Raw genomic sequence first — 17,709 nt, forward strand, 5'->3', positions numbered from 1 at the left:
TTTTAATGTGTTATGCTTATCAGTAGGGTAATAATTCTTAGATTAATAAATCGCTTAAAGAAAATTACTTATAAAGCAGCAGAAAAAACAACCATGCCGCCGGTGGGATCCGAACCCACGACCTCCGAATATCGCGTCCGGTGCTCTTACCAACTGAGCTACGGCGACGGCTGTCCAATCTGCTGCTCTCGGGGGTATTTATGTTTACTGGGTGTAAGCGAGCCTTGAGAGTGTTCACCAGCGCCACCCTCGACCATAGCGGCGGACGTAGGACGTCCTGTAATACCGCGAGCGTGACGTAGAACGTCATCTAACGGCGAGGGCGGAAACTGTGCGAGAGCCCTCTTATACTACCTTTGGCATTAAGACTGCCAGAACCGAGACCCTCGTTAAGCTATCAGCAGACAAGTTAAAGGAAATGAGGGGCCCGTTTGACAAATTTATGAAGGGAGCCAACAGTCACCGAAGCCAAGGTGCATAGGGGAACGTTAATTTTTTTTTAATGTGTTATGCTTATCAGTAGGGTAATAATTCTTAGATTAATAAATCGCTTAAAGAAAATTACTTATAAAGCAGCAGAAAAAACAACCATGCCGCCGGTGGGATCCGAACCCACGACCTCCGAATATCGCGTCCGGTGCTCTTACCAACTGAGCTACGGCGACGGCTGTCCAATCTGCTGCTCTCGTGGGTATTTATGTTTACTGGGTGTAAGCGAGCCTTGAGAGTGTTCACCAGCGCCACCCTCGACCATAGCGGCGGACGTAGGACGTCCTGTAATACCGCGAGCGTGACGTAGAACGTCATCTAACGGTGAGGGCGGAAACTGTGCGAGAGCCCTCTTATACTACCTTTGGCATTAAGACTGCCAGAACCGAGACCCTCGTTAAGCTATCAGCAGACAAGTTAAAGGAAATGAGGGGCCCGTTTGACAAATTTATGAAGGGAGCCAACAGTCACCGAAACCAAGGTGCATAGGGGAACGTAAATTTTTTTTAATGTGTTATGCTTATCAGTAGGGTAATAATTCTTAGATTAATAAATCGCTTAAAGAAAATTACTTATAAAGCAGCAGAAAAAACAACCATGCCGCCGGTGGGATCCGAACCCACGACCTCCGAATATCGCGTCCGGTGCTCTTACCAACTGAGCTACGGCGACGGCTGTCCAATCTGCTGCTCTCGTGGGTATTTATGTTTACTGGGTGTAAGCGAGCCTTGAGAGTGTTCACGGCGCTGGTGAACACTCTCAAGGCTCGCTTACACCCAGTAAACATAAATACCCACGAGAGCAGCAGATTGGACAGCCGTCGCCGTAGCTCAGTTGGTAAGAGCACCGGACGCGATATTCGGAGGTCGTGGGTTCGGATCCCACCGGCGGCATGGTTGTTTTTTCTGCTGCTTTATAAGTAATTTTCTTTAAGCGATTTATTAATCTAAGAATTATTACCCTACTGATAAGCATAACACATTAAAAAAAAAATTAACGTTCCCCTATGCACCTTGGTTTCGGTGACTGTTGGCTCCCTTCATATATATATATATATATATATATATATATATATATATATATATATATATATATATATATATATATATATATATATATATATATATATATATGAGACAAGTTTCTAGCGATATAAAGTTAAATGTTTTGAGAGCGGTCTTTGAAATATTCTCAGACTTAAAAATTGCATAAAATACAATAAAACATTTTTTTTTCGTTTTCTGAAAGCCGCGTCACCTTTTAAGTTCACATTAAGAGTACTACACGATAGCAATAAAAAGTCGTTACGGTGGCTAGAGGAATATCCTCCGGGGCACCCTTTCGCAAACGTCGACACGCTTGTTGCCATCATATACTGATATTAATTTTCGACGCTAATTAGTGATCATAATTAACTAAGTCTTCCTGTAATGTAATTCGCCTAGCGTGCGGTGTGATCGAGGTGATCCTAAAAAGACTCCACTTATTGTACTGAAAGAAGCTCCTCAGTTTTGTTGACACAGCGTGCCGGTCTCCCGATCCAAAGGACAACGCTTTGAGTCCGCTTGACCACCTATTTTCCTTTCAGCGAAGACTGCTTTTCTCGTCAATACTCTCTCAAAAAGTCATGATATTCTAGTCACGGTGACACCAACCCCGGATTCAAAAATTGGCGCCGTATTATGGGTCTCGTGCGCGATGTTGTGTGTTATAGGCATATTGTACTACAGCAAGAGGGGCGACCTAGGGTGCCTCAATGCCAGCGCCCGGGTGGAGACAACTTCAGCGGCGCCGCCATATTGAATCATACCAAATCAGTGGCGCTAGCGTTTGTAACGGCGCCGTTCATGCTCTCAGCGCACTTCGAAGTGCTTTAACTTGAACGGTTTTTTGCAGCGAGAGCTACACTGGGCTACCAGTCGAGCATTTCGCGGTACATGGGAGAGGCCAGTTGTGATTCAATATGGTGGGTTGTCTCCACCCTGAACGGCGGCGCTGGCATTGAAGCACCCTAGGGCGACCGGAGCAGCTGACCGCCAGGCGGCGCAGAACGGTACTAATTTCACCGCCATATTATACCGAAACCTTGGCTTATCCACCAGCCTCGTCACAAATATAAATGACAAGCCTTTTTTTCTTCTGGCTCTGCTTGTTCTTTTAAGCTACAGACGGCGTCCGGTCGTCTGGTCTGAGGTTAGCGTGTGTCTAAGTTTTTTTTTTTTCTAGCTGCAGTCTGTCCACTTCTTAGTCCCAGCGGTAATCGTAGTGACAATAGCGCGCACCTTCTCGGGTACCACCCCTAAAGAATGTAGAGATACAATGTCTGGACTGCGAGAGTGCTCTCCAGAGGCAGCAAACACAGCGATAATTACCAGACGTTTGGGACAAGCGCTTCCAGTGTACCCGCCGCGTTGGCTCAGTGGTTAGGGCGCTCGGTCACTGATCTTGAGTACCCGGGTTCGAACCCGACCGCGGCGGCTGCGTTTTTATGGAGGCAAAACGCTAAGGCGCCTGCGTGCTGCGCGATGTCAGTGCACGTTAAAGATCCCCAGGTGGTCGAAATTATTCCGGAGTCCTCCACTACGACACCTCTTTCTTCCTTCTTTGACTCCCTCCTTTATCCCTTCGCTTACGGCGCTGTTCGGGTGTCCGCTGATACGTGACACAGATACTGCGCCATTTCCTTTCCACGAAAATAATAATAATAATAATAATTTCCATTTTCCGGTGGCCCTGTCTACCATTACATGCACTCGGCTTTTAATGTTCAAAAATAGATCACCGACATCTCCGACGCAAGAAGGAAAGGTAAATGCTGATTGGCTGCCATTGAAGCGCTATAGGCTCCTAGGCTTAGCGACACTGGCTGTGGGCTGTCCCGTATTACAGGTAATGGTGTAACTGACTTCACTGCGACAAATATGAGGATGACGTGTGAATGCAGCAACGTGTAGACAAAAACTATGAGACCTGCACCTTGAACCATGGTTACTAGAACCATGGTTCAAGGTGCAGCATCTGCTTGCGAGACGCAGCATCTGCAAGCAGATGCTTCGTCTCGTTCTCTCTAATGAGCTGTGCAGCATTAGCGGGGCATATATAGGGAGCTTTAGTTGTGTATCTTCTAGGTTTTGGGCCTTTTCTATGCAAGTGACAAAGCTTTTATCAAAGTTGGAATAAGGTGTCTAGCTTCTTTGAGTCAAATTACAATAGTCAGCCCAACGTCTGGCTCGACTTTTTTTATGGCGCGTTGACAACCCTCGACCTGTTATATTAATATTGTCTGAGCCCGAATTGGTTTGGGTCAGTCCTTTCGGTCTCTGGCCGCATCAGATTAGGAACAATTGGTGTCTATCTGTGTAATTAAAACACCACGATGATTATGTGCTTGTTCTGCCGCTGCATCATCCCCATGTTTGGCGTTTTCACGTCTCGACGAGCATATCCAGGCAGCTTCCTTCTTATAACAGCCGCCGGCACAAGGGTCTACAAGCGTATTCGTGCAGGCTCTTTCTTCTGAGAGCAGTACCCAGTACTATTGCGAACAACAGAAAAGACACCTTTCGTGATTTCGTCCCATGGTAAGAAATTTCAGATGGTCATAGACATTGACTCCTAGCCTGGCGTTTATATATTCATGGCAACGGTGTTCCACGAAGGATCGAGGCCTTGCTAGCTGAGCTGAAAGAAGAAAAACATTTTTCCTTAAAGTGCTGTGGAAAGACGCAGACCACAATATTCGTGAAGAAGAGTCTGACTCTGTACTCCGAACACATTATTAGCATGAAAGTCTCTCTCTTCCACTCGGCTGCGACCCCAGCAGTAGTTCAGAAGCTGTGGCTCGTTATACTATACCGGGCACGACTTCACGAGATCTTTCACGGCAACGGCGTATGAATTGTAATGAGGCGTTATGGAGAAGCGCCTATTTAAGAATATTTGAGAGCACAAAAAGTGATCGAAACGTTTTTATGCCTTCTATGCATCATCCCACATGCAAAGCTCTGGTGCACAAAAACTCATTACTTTTTCTCCTACCGACAGTGCAGAGTAGCTTTGTGTTGACAAAATTATAATTATAGCTGCCATAGTAAAATATGCAGTAAGCAACAAAATACACCTCAAATGATGCAAGCTTTCCTGCGTTCCTTTTTGCATGATAATAAGCTGCAAACAGTGATGACAATCGCGCGTGTTTTGCTGAGACGCTAAGAAAAATAATGAGACATCGATTATTCGAATGAAAAATTCAGGCAGGTGGTCGCGACATATTTGGCACTTTTATTCGAGTCGCTACATTTCCTCCCTACAAACATACTACCGTTTCGTTTCGATGCACATAAATATAATCCCGCAGAGAGAATCGAAGAATCGAATACACGTTGCTGTACGTGCTCAGTCAGGGGATATAAAGGCATCCTTTCTCGCGTGCATCGAACAGAAAAGTGTACTGTAGTGCCCCGCAAAAACAAAAAAAATCGCAGTGGCTTAGCTCCACACTGCCAGGATATACGTAGCGGGAGGTGCGTTTCCCTGGCTGAGCTTGTTTTTCAGGTAATGCCAAACGCAAAGTGTCATACATTTGATTACTCACTAGTGTCAAGTCCTTTTGGTGCCACAGCCTGTCGCACACACTACGGATGTGTCCAAGCGGATTGTTCACAAAGTCTGCTTGAAATGTCCGGGACGCAGATGCACTTTCGGAAACTCGAATGACGGGCCTTCACATCCTCTTCGGTTGGCTCCGTTGACTGACGCCTTCCATAGGCTCCATCTCGGCGGCTATGCGGCGTCTGTTATGCTCGGCAGTCTGGCGTCTCCGTTTGGCAAGGCGTTCCTCTCTCTGTTCGGGCGTCTCCGCTGCTCTCCGCCTTCTGACACTCATTCTCTGTTTGTTGAGTGGCCAGCTGCCAGGCGACAACCTCAGGATCGGAAGAGTTATTGTTCTCTAGTCCATACCGCCGTTTAGCTGCGGCTGGACTCTCCTTCTGTGCATCCATATCAAGCGTTGCGATACAGCCGCCGATTACATCGCCTTCTATACGCAATGCTGCGCATGCGGCGTGCGGCGAGGCGGTGGTGACGAATGCGGCACAGCTGTGGGGTCTTTCTTGTTACGATAGTATCGGCGCATGCGCACAACTGCTCGTCCGCGTGACGTCACATTCACCTTCGACGGTGGAGCGGGCGCGCGGCCGCGGCGGCGCACCCACTGCCCCTCTTCGGTTGCCATGGTAACGGCGCATGCGCACAAGTTGTCTCTCGCATGTACCGCGAAATGCTGGACAGGTAACCTAGTGTAGCTCCCGCTACGAAATCCTTGTGCACGATGTGGTTCGAACCACCAACCTTACATTCCAGAGCTGAGCGTGCTAACGACTACGCAACTTCTTGCCAACGCATATGTAGTTCTCCTTGTCTAGGACGCCGGAGATTATTTGTAGAAAGGCGTCGAATCAAATGGATGCCTCCCAAATGCCCTCAAGTGTCTCCAGTATTTACGATTCACAAAGAAAGTGTACTTAGCATCTTAACAACACACCAGTGACACAAGCAGCAACACAGCGCTAACGGCTTTTGCCTCACCGCACTTTAGGAGTGAAAGAAGAAGGGGACTGCAGCGCTTCGGAGGCACTTCGTAAACGTATGGTACCATTCTGATTTTGGAATTTCATAAAGGGGGCTGGCGCGAACGCCGAGCCCAGACTATCAAAAATTACATGCCCCATCTACACCAATTATAGGTGTAGTGGCGTGCTTCAGCCTGCCTCAGTGCAATGGCAGGCCTCGGCACGGGGCCCCGACCTTGCTGATCGCCGGCGACCCAGCACCAGGTAAGTATGCGAAAGATTGACTGAAATCGGACGTCATGCGATTCATACCTCTGTTCAGTACAAGTGGCCAATACACTTTTTACGGAGTTACCTTTTCCGCAGTAGGCGCAATTATGTCAAAAAAGCAACGGTGGGATGGGGAGGGACCACAGACAGGAAGGAGTAACTGAAGTTAACCTAACAAATTATTTTAACAACAAGAAACAAAATACATTATGTGTTTAGATGTGTTCGCACCCTGCAACGAAATTGGGTTGCGCTTGGGGCGGCGACCATGTAGTTCGCAGCTACCCGTCTTTAAGCTTTCTTTCAATTGAATGAAAAAAAATAATTTTTTTTTGAAAATTAGTTTTTCGGGAAAGGATATTGAGCAGCATGAGTCTATCATATCGGCGGACACCTGACCAGCGCCGTAAGGGAAAGGATAAAGGAGGAAGTGAAAGAAGAAAGGAAGAAAGCGGTACTATAGTGGAGGGCTCTGGAATAATTCTGACCACCTGGGGATCTTTAACGTGCACTGATATCGGACAGCACACGGACGCCTTAGCGTTTCGCCTCCATCGAAACGCGGCCGCCGTGGTCGGGCTTGAACCCGGTAACTCCGGATGAGTAGCTGAGCGCCCTAACCCCTGAGCCAGCGCGCGTTCCCCGAACTGTCAATCCGCCCTAAAGAACCTACCGGCCGCGGTGGCTCATTAGTTAGAGCGCTCGGCTACTGATCTGGAGTTCCGGGGTTCGAACCCGACCGCGGCGGCTGCGTTTCGATGGAGGCGAAACGCTAAGGCGCCCGTGTGCTGTGCCATGTCAGTGCACGTTAAAGATCCCCAGGTGGTCGAAATTATACCGGAGCCCTCCACTATGGCACCTCTCTCTTCCTTTCTTCTCTCCCCTCTCCTTTATCCCTTCCCTTACGGCGCGGTTCAGGTGTGCGCCGATATGTGAGACAGATACTGCGCCATTTCCTTTCCCCAAAAACCAATTTTCATTTTGATCGGGATCCGGCTCGGCCTGAACCTGCTGCTCACCCTCGGCCCTCCGCCGCCAAGGTGTGCTCTGCTGTGAGACTCCTGTACCGCCCTCAGCCGCCTGCAATCTAACGGCCGCGGTACCCCACTAGTGCGGGAAATTCGCTCGCGCATCGAGCGCCTCGCGCAGAGAGGATGTGCCGTGCGTGCACAGTGGGTGCCCGGTCACTGCGGCATCGCCGGCAACGAAGAAGCTGACGACCTCGCGACCGCTGCACACCAACTACTTGCCAGCGACCTGCCCCTTGCGCTGGAGCACGTGCGTGCGGCCATCCACAACCATCTCCGAATGCAGCACCCCGAGCCACGCATCGCAGGAGTTGAGCGCATCGACAGTATCACCGGCTGTCGCGCACTTACACGGTTACAACGTGCAATGATCCTCCGCGCGCGCATTGGGTGCGTGTGGCCCGGGGAACGACGCGTGCGTCACGGAATCGCGACGAGTGATGTCTGTGACGGATGCGGTGCAGTGGAAACACTAGAACATCTGCTCCTTCGCTGCTCCGCGTTCGCCGATGCTCGTCGCGATATGCTCGCGGCCTATAGGGCGCAGGGCATACTACCAGACTCCATCAAGACGCTATTGTGGCCGCAGGGAAGTGCGCGCACTCGTGAGCGAACTTTGGTGAGCCTCTGTGCATTCCTCGAACACACGGGCTTGACGTCCCGTCTGTTCTCCGTCAGGTAGTTACACGCCGTGACCGAACGCTCCGCGAGTTCTACCTTGAACGGTTAAACGATTAATAACTGGACGCCCCACTCCAGTTGTAGCCAACACAGTGCTGTGCGCGCGTTTTTAATTCCTCTAAAATGAACTAATCACGCGCACAACCTGGACAAATTTTTTATTGTGTAAATAGTTTGTACATATTACTTCTTCCCTATCCTCTCTTCCTGTCCCCTCAACTCTTTCATGTCATTTCTCCATTCTGCCTGCTATCCTTTATTTCTGCTGCCCCAGCTCAGGTGCTTGAGTATCGATGGCAGATGTCGGGGCTAGCAAAAATCTTTTCCTTCCTTTTTACTATTATTTTAATAAAAAAATCCACTACCATCACCATTTTCCTTTCCACTACGGTACCCCTTTCTTCTTTTCCCTTTCGTTCACTCATCCCTTTATCCCTTCCCTCACGGCGTGGTTCGGGTGTCCACCGATTTATGTGAGACAGTTACTGCGGCATTTGCTTTCCAGGTAGGATAGGAGAACTTTTATTGACGAACAGAAAAAAATGGCAGTGGCTTAGCTCAGCTATGCCAGTATATAAATAGGGAGAGCTGTAGTTCCCCGCTGGTTACGCATGTTGTCGAGTTTGTTGTTGTGACTAAAATGCTACGCATTGAAGAAGTATTCGGTGAGACACATTTTTTGTTTGTATTAAGAAACGTCTTCCAAAGCACAGCGTCGCAAACAACCAGCGGTACAGTCCAGGCACAGACTAGCCCATAAAAAAAAGTCCTATGGGCGTCTATGGAAAAAGCTATGCCCGTCTATGGCCTCTTATGAACGTCTATAAGCACACACAGAGGTGCTTATTGCCAGCTATTGAAAAAGTTATGCCACTAAAGCTATAGCTTTGGAACCTTACAACTGTCTTAACCTCTGTATACAAAAATATATCAGCCTCTATAGACAGCGATAGACAGAAAAAGGAAAGGTCTATAGCTATTTGGGCCAAAATTCTATAGCCGGTCATAGGACATTTTTGTATGGGAGAGGCAGCGTTGAGTCCAGAGCACGCACGAGGGACCGAGTGTTCGGAGCTCGAGCTTCCGAGAGTTCTGCGCTTCTCACCGTCTTATTCGTTAGGCGCCAGCCTCTGAAGATTCCTAAGCCGAAGGCCAGTTTTACAATTTTTTCAATTGTTTTGACAAAGGTAAACACTGCCCGATGATCGCTAAAGTAACACGCAGTTGTCTCAATGCTGTCTACAGGATATTTGGACTGGTTGCTTTCTCTCAGATACACAAAATCCATCCTTGCGGTCTAGGATCCGGAGTACCCAGGTTCAAACCCGACCAGGTTCGAAGATCTAGTGGGTGGCTACATGTCTGCTTCTAGGTCTGTGTTTTCGCTTCTCGCTGTTTTCTCGCGTGTGGCGTGGGTCGGACAGTGCCCTCCGTGAGACCGAATGCTGACAATGCCTCTGCGGAGAAGTTCCCGGCAAGGTGGGCGGATTCTCAAGTGAGAAAACCCAACCGGAATCCTCAGGGGCAATCTAGGCTTAGCTCGGCGCTGCCGAGCGAGGCCGCGCTACGCGTCTGCATGGATTCTGCATTGTCGACGACAGCTACGCGGATGCCCGCTGTGTTACCACCTGACGCAGCCTCCACGTCCACGCAATCGTCAGCGCCTCTGGGCCTCCAGCCTGCGCCGTCTTAGGATGCTACGACTTTGGCCTGTGACATGGACTGCTCCACCGCCTCCGTGCCCGTGGCACTCCCTCAAGATACTGTGCCCGTCGCGCCAGTTCAGTATTCCCACCAAGGGCCGTCACCAGCGTCTGAGCCTCCTCCACAGATGCCTCCCGTGAGTCAAGGCTCTCTTCCGCCTGCTGCGAACTCGTTCCGCGTTACCATCAAGCCTACATTGCGCTTTGATATGACTGCCATCCCTGCCCGGAATGTTCAAGCCACAATTGACCACGCTCTTGGCTCTTCGAACTATTGCTGGTTTGTCGTCCATCGCCCATCGAACACCATAATGTTAAACTTGCCATCCTTGATGGGCGCCCAGAAAATGTGCGCAGTTACGCGGATCCCCCTGGATGACAGCAAGCATGTCCCGGTGCAAATACATTTTGCGTCTAGTCCTGACACACTCCGCTGCATGGTTTATCATGTCGACAGCCCGAGCCCTCCCGATGAGGTGCGCGCAAATATTCGCTGCTCAACTCACATTATACTGCAAGCACGGCCTATGGGGCGCCAGGGCTCATACCTGCTCATCCTGCAAGGCCCGTTGACTCTCTCGAAGTACCTTACCTACTACGTTGCGATCGTCAAACCGCAGCCCTTCCGACCTTGTCGTATTTTTTGTTATCACTGCCACAAAGAAGGACATATGCAAAATACCTGCCCTAATCCAGCAGCTGTGGCCGACATGAATGAACCAACAGCTCATTGTGCCCTGTGCAAATCGCCGGACCATGACATTCGCTCCCCCGCTTGTCCAAAGAAGAAGCAAGCGAAGAAGTTTCACAAGTCGCCTGCAAACATGGATGTTTCTACAAGTAATCCCTTTGCAGCTCTCGCATATGACGACAACGACTTACGTGAACTTCCTTTATCTGAGCCCGCTGCTCACCATATGTCTCCTCACCAGCGTACATATGCACAAGCGGCCCACCTTCCCGGATCAAATGGTACGCCAAAACGTCCAGTGCATCCATCACATGTGGATACCACAGATGAAGACACAGCTTTAGACAATGCAATCGCGGAGGCTCGCCGCCGACTAGATGAACTCACCCAGCGCCGGGAACAGCGTCGTTCTCAATCCTCTGGAAGAATTCTAATAACTCTGGGGCAACCATCAGAGGAATCACCTCGAGTAAGCACTGGGCCACAATCAGGGGCCGACAACTGTTAGCCGTGACTACCCCGGCAGTGGATAAGATATTAGCTCTGATGAAGCAGGTGACATCCCTCATCGTGGAAGCTCTTCGGCCTCGCCATGGATAGCTCATCATCATCGGTGGTGGTGCAGTGGAACTGTCGAGGATTCGCTAATAAGGCCTCTGAAGTGAACATCCGCTTTCGCGACGGAAAGCTGAGAGCATGGGCGTTCCTACTGGAAGAGCATAATGCACTCGCACGCCTTTCAGGTTTTTGCGCATACCATTCACCCTCTATCCCTGATCGCCGCTGCACCGCCTCATCCCTCAGCCAAGGCAAATCTGCAATTTATATTCACAGTTCAGTTCCGCACACACCACTCGACCTTTCACGGTGGTGCAACACACGTCAAAAGGTTTTTGCCCTTCTCGTAAAACCTGCACGCACACCCCTTATTCTAGTTTCTTTTTATAGTCGTCCTGGCTCCGCATCTCCCAATCTGGGATGGGTTCGTTTTCTACGTTCTGCCAACTCGGGTATCCCTATTCTATTCTATTTAGTGTTGACTTAACGGCGCACACACTGCTTGGGGTTACCCATCGGATTCCTCAATTGGTGCACACATCCAAGGGAGCTTTTCGGATCATTCCTTTTAACTTTTAAACCACCCGAATACTTCTACCCGCCCACGAGGTGGCCCGTATTCACCTGATGGCCCCGGTAACCCTCGTTGGGCTGTTAATTCTGATACTTTGGGTAGCGATCACAGCGCTATTTTTATCTCCCTCACGCCTACGCGTCTATGGAAAATACGCCGCACTGTACGAATAACATCATGGGACTGTGTACGCGCAGACAATCATTTATCTACCTTCAACTCCTCTTCAGCATTGTCTACTCTCTCTGCTGTTCTCGCTACTCACACTATTACCACTACTAAATGAAGACGACCCAAACCCGGACATACATCTCTTGAATCTGTGGGCTCTTCGTCGCCAGGCGGATCTTTACGCTACTCGTCACCCCGATGACCCTTCGGCTCTTCCTACTCTTCACCGCGCTACCGCACGGGCGCGGCGCTATGCAAAGCGGCTAGGCAGGCAACGCTGGGCTGCATGGTGTGCCCGCCTGTCCTCTACGCAGGGCAATCGACATCTTTGGAGAGTGTTTCACGCCATGGAGCGCCCTTCTCAGGTTGCAGATTACACAGAGAGCATTCGCCTCGCGCTAAATGTGGATGAGGACACATTTGCACAACAAGCGGCCCGTCAATTTTTTCCAAACCATGACTGCACCGCTGCGTCTCCACCTGACTTATCGGTAACAGAGCCCCCCGATGGGATTACTTCTGACCTCACCATGGCAGTGCTGCTGGCCTCCATTGAACGTTTAAAAACTACTACTACTCCCGGGCACGACGCAATACCTAACTCCTTATTCCGTAACTTGGAAGGGAGGGATTTGCAAACCCTACTTGATACTTTTAACGAAGTGTGGCTTTCTGGCGTCATTCCGGGAGACTGGAAGCATTCTATTGTGGTTCCAATACCCTAGTCAGGTCAGCCTCCAGTATCTCTCTCAGCCCTTCGCCCAATTTCCTTTACGCCTACCATCTGCAAGCAGTATGAAAACATTCTAGCCGCACGCTTGTCGTGGTGGCTGGAATCCCATGATTGTTACCCAGATTCCCAAATTGGTTTTCACCCACAAAAATTGGAACGGAGGACGGCCTTGCTACTTTGGCTGCTGCCGTGCCTGGCCACTCTCCGCAGAGTCACCTTGTACGAACCGTAATAGCTAAACACATAACAAAGGCATATGATAACATCCTTCACTCTGCCATTCTTGCCTCCTTTCAAACTCTTGGTCTCCCTCACCGGTTTCTTCTCACCATCCACGCCTTTTTAGCAAACCGAACCTTCAGCGTGCGTGTCCACGGAAAGCAATTTGGTAACTTCACTTCCAATAGAGGAGTGCCGCAGGGCTGCGTTCTCGCCCCCACATTATTTAATGTGGCTTTAATTCCTCTTGTTTAAGCCCCAGAGTCCATCCTTTCTATCCGCGTGCTTGCGTATGCCGATGAAATAACCTTGTGTTGTTGTCATCCAGATGCGTCTATTCATCAGACGGTCCTTCAGCACGCTCTGGATGTATTGGCATCTCGCCTCCCACACATGGGTCTAACACTCTCTCCTACTAAATCATGTTTCATTCGAGTTGGAAATAAAGCCGGCTTATGGAAACCTCCGCCTTTAAATTTTAGGGTACATAATTCTGTGATTCCTCAGGTAGAAACTGTTCGTATTCTTGGTCTTCTCCTCCATACATCTGGGACTGTCACCCCGTGGCTGACAGCCACCCGTAAATCGGCTCACGCCAATCTAGGTCTGATTCGTCGCATAGCTATGCGCTCTGGTGACGCACGTGCTCATACGGCCCGCCAGCTTGTGCGCTCTATTCTTCAGCCACGGATAGTATATCAGGCACAATTTCAACGTCTCACCCGCAGACAGTGGGACTCCCTTGAAGCTATCAATCGTGAGGCTATGCGCGTCATAACATATCTGCCTCGTTTAACACCCATACCTGTGCTACAGGAGTTCGCCTAACTTAATACACTCAGTGAACTCATCGACCAACGGGTGGCAAATAGAGCTCGAAAACAGTCTCTCCTACTTCATCGTTTAAAGACACGTCCACCGTGGTCCTATTGCGAGCTCACTGATAATCGCCCCACTGTTTCACCGTCGGTATCAGCAGTGTACCTGCCTGAAGGGTGCATATTATACACGGATGCCTCACATTCTGCAGAGAGGGGAGTTACTGCTGTGTATAGTTCATCTCATCCGCATCACAACTCTCGTGCGACGTATATCGCGGATACGTGCACTCCCCATGCATTGGAACTTCAAGGCATTTATAATGCCATTGCTTCCCTTCCGCTCGTTCCAACATTCAATACAGTTCATATTTACACCGACTCCCGCGCCGCCCTTAAACAACTTGAGCTGTTCGACGGACATTCCAGATTTCACAGTCAATTCATGTGCTCTGCGCAAAATATCCATGTCCTGTTCGCATACACTGGATTCGCGGCCATGCCCAGGATCCACATAACATTCAAGCGGATGCTATGACTCATCTTCATACATCAGACGATCCTCCACCTTCCCCTCTTCCCCCAGACCCGTTCCTGTCCCATGTTTTCGATTCCGAAGTTCTGCGCCAGCGAACACGCGCTCTAATTCATCCGTGTTCGCACCCTCTCCCCCGTAGTCTTACTCGGCAAGAGGAGGTATCCGTGCGCCGGATTCGGGCAGGGGCGGCTCTGACACCATCTGTCCGTCATAGGCGGCGTGCAAAAGATCTGCCAGCACCTGACAGGTGACCTCACTGTAGCGTTGCACCGGACATTTTTGATGTTCGGCACTTTTGGACGTGCCCAGCGACGGCTGCTATCAGAAAACGGCTCCTCAGGGAGGTGGGCTTGCGTTGAAACCTCGAAAGTGACTACGTGAAGTGGACTATGGACAGCCGTTTCATTAGCAACCTCTGCGACTACGTCAGCGAAGCGATTCTTCACTCCTTGTTTTAACTTTCAATCCCGTGCATTCCTTCCCCCCTTCCTTTTTTCAACTTATGCCTCATGGCACATGGCACGCTTCTCGAATAAAAAAAAAAGAACCCGACCGAGGCGGCTGCGTTTCGATGGAGGCGAAACGCTAAGGCGCTCATGCGCTGTGCGATGTCAGTGCACGTTAAAGATCACCAGCTAGTCGAAATTATTCCGGAGCCCTCCACTACGGCACCTCTATCTTCCTTTCTTCTCCGAGTCCCTCCTTTATCACGCCGGTGCATTTTTATGCGTTCAGCGGAACGGTAGGTGTGATCCATGCGATGACTGCCGTGGAGACCGACACCGCGGACCGCGGCCGGAAGGTTAAATTGGTTTTTGGGTAAAGGAAATGGTGAAGTACCCCTCACATACCGGCGGACACCTGAACCTCGCCATAAGGGAAGGGATAAAGGGACTCCGGAAGAAAGAGGTGAAGCGCGCGGTGCACCCACTCCTCCTCCCCGGCTGCCATGGTAACAGCGTATGCGCACAACTGGCCTCTCGCGTGTACCGCGAAATGCTCCACTGGTATATATAATTGGTTTCGGGGGAAAGGAAATGGCGCAGTATCTGTCTCATATATCGTTGGACACCTGAACCGCGTCGTAAGGGAAGGAATAAAGGAGGGAGTGAAAGAAGAAAGGAAGAAGAGGTGCCATAGTGGAGGGCTCGGGAATAATTTCGACCACCTGGGGATCTTTAACGTGCACTGACATCGCACAGCACACGGGCGCCTTAGCGTGTTTCCTCCATGAAAACGCAGCCGCCGCGGTCGGGATCGAACCCGGGAACTCCGGATCAGTAGTCGAGCGCCCTAATCACTGAGCCACCGCGGCGGGTCCCACTGGTAGCCTTGTGTAGCCCCAGCTGCAAAAAAAAAAATGGCAAGGGTTTAACGTTTTAACGTAGTTAAACCAAGTAGACATGCGAGAACATTTGCTTTGTGGTTTGCGTTGCTTTGCTGGTTCGTTGCAACGTCTGGCGACGATATTAGACTCAGGTTGAGCTTTGATAGAGGGTAAGGTGATGTGATCTGTTTGCGCCACTGGTGAAAGCTGATCAAGACGACGATGTGCAACGTCAGGTTGAGAGTGCGTTGCAGTTTAACACGAGGCGTCATGAGCTATGGCGATAGTGTATTGCTCTTGCGCAGCGGCCAGCGAAGCTGATCTGTTGACGCCGCCGCGGCTTCAGATTCCATTCGCGACAATATTTATTCTATATATTTCTTTATTAAATCAAATTCAAGGTATCAGGGATGACCCAGGTGGTAGTATATTTTTTATTAAAATAATAGTAAAAAGGAAGGAAAAGATTTTTGCTAGCCCTGTCATCTGCCATCGATACTGGAGCACCTTAACTAAGGCAGCGGAAATAAATGATAGCAGGCAGAATGGAGAAATGAAATGAAAGAGGTGAGGGGACAGGAAGAGAGGATAGGGGGGGGGGGGGGAGAAGTAATATATACAAACTATTTACACAATAAGAAATGTGTCCATGTTGTGCGCGTGATTAGTTCATGTTGGAGGATTTAAAACACACGCGCACAGCACTCTGTTGGCTACAATTGGAGTGGGGCGTCCAGTTATCAATCGTTCAAGATAGAACTCGCGGAGCGTTCGGTCACTGTATTTGCAGCTTTGGTCACGAAATAGAGGTTTCGCGCTAAACATATTTTCTTATGTTGCGTTGGTTATTTGCATGCTCGCACACACAAAAAAATACAAAATAAACTATTTTAAGCAGCGTTCATATATTTAGTAAAAACGTGTATATAATAAATGTATAAACGTTGGCGATAAGTGTACGCGCCCCTTGCGTGTAAAATGACCCAAATAGAAAAGATGAAAAAAAAAATTGGCTGAAGGCTTAGCTTGGTTATGTCTGGAAGATTGCGAAAGCAATACCCTTGGCTGCGCCTTGGTTCGGCTGATGGTGTGGACATGGTTGCCCTTTGTTAAACTTATGGCTATACATTGTTTTGCTTGGTTTCTGCTATTGATATCCTTGGTACACTAATGACTTATCTGTGTTATGACTTATGACTTATCTATGTTATGTCGCTTGGCCGCAGCAGATCGTTCCAGCCTCGCCTTGGCGAGAGGAGTAGAGCTGTTTTATACAGCTGGTGTGACGTCACTCTGACCGTAGCGCCCCTGGTGAGAGGGGCGGCAGTTAGGCCGCCGTTGGGGGCTACCGCCTCGCCTCGCGACGGCTTGAGATGGGGCCCCGTTTTTACACAGCTGGTGTGACGTCACTCTAGGTCACGTGGTGTGACGTCACGCAGCGAGGTCACGCTAAAGGTCAATGGTGCCTACCACCGCTTCGCCACAGAACGGGCTGAAGTGCGACCTAAAGTAGTATTGCTTCGCAATAAAATACGCCAGCTTTGTAATACACCTTCAGCAAAAGACCACCGTGAACCAGATAGTCGAGCTCTGGAAACAAATATATTACAGGAAAGGTGCGTTGACGCATGTGCGAGAAAGCATTCGCATGATGCAGGGCACCCAGACGCCAAACCGTTTTCACATTTCTACAGACTGCACGTTTAAAGTTAATCACGAGAAACGGGCTGGCGTTGACCTAAAAGCGTTCCACCTCCTGGGTTTCAGACAATCATTGCGAACGCAAAAAGCTCCTAACACGTACCACTGTGCCATGCAGCATATATAGTTGTCTTGCCATACAGAGCTTCGAGAAAATTTATCTTCTTGGTGTCGTACGAAAGGCACCGAAAGCCCAAAACGTGTGAAGCAAACGTGCTGACAACCACAGTGAGAACAGGATGTCGGAGGGCTTATCAATGCCGCCAAGAACTTGCTACGGAGATACCGTGGATGTGCAGGAATGGGAAATTTACCATAGCGCGCACATGAGATATCTTTTCGAGGTTTTCTATGGCACTACACAACCCGATTTTGTAAAATAATTTCTGGCTACTTCACGACATACCTCTGTGGAAGCACTCTTATTGCCATAGGCGGAAAGACGATGCTTGATGGAAATCACGAACTGAGCTCTAGCAGTATTCCCACCGCGCAACCCGCTTATTCGGCCAGGTGAACACAACTCTTTTCGTTGCAACTTTTTTTCAAGCAGGCTACAATAAGCTAGAAGCCATCGTTAGTAGCGCGACATCCAGGAAAATTTTGGCGCGGACATAGCAAGGATGTACACGGGTCGT

The 17,709-nt window shown here is 49.5% G+C and overlaps 1 non-coding gene across 1 annotated transcript; it reads right to left on the bottom strand.

Annotated features, from left to right (window-relative positions):
• Positions 1-6,166: 6,166 nt before the first annotated feature.
• LOC144126471 (U1 spliceosomal RNA) lies at positions 6,167-6,331 on the bottom strand. Its single transcript, XR_013313513.1, has one exon. It is a non-coding gene; the product is annotated as a U1 spliceosomal RNA (small nuclear RNA).
• Positions 6,332-17,709: the final 11,378 nt, after the last annotated feature.

This window comes from Amblyomma americanum, chromosome 3 (assembly GCF_052857255.1).
Source record: "Amblyomma americanum isolate KBUSLIRL-KWMA chromosome 3, ASM5285725v1, whole genome shotgun sequence".
Taxonomy (NCBI): domain Eukaryota; kingdom Metazoa; phylum Arthropoda; class Arachnida; order Ixodida; family Ixodidae; genus Amblyomma; species Amblyomma americanum.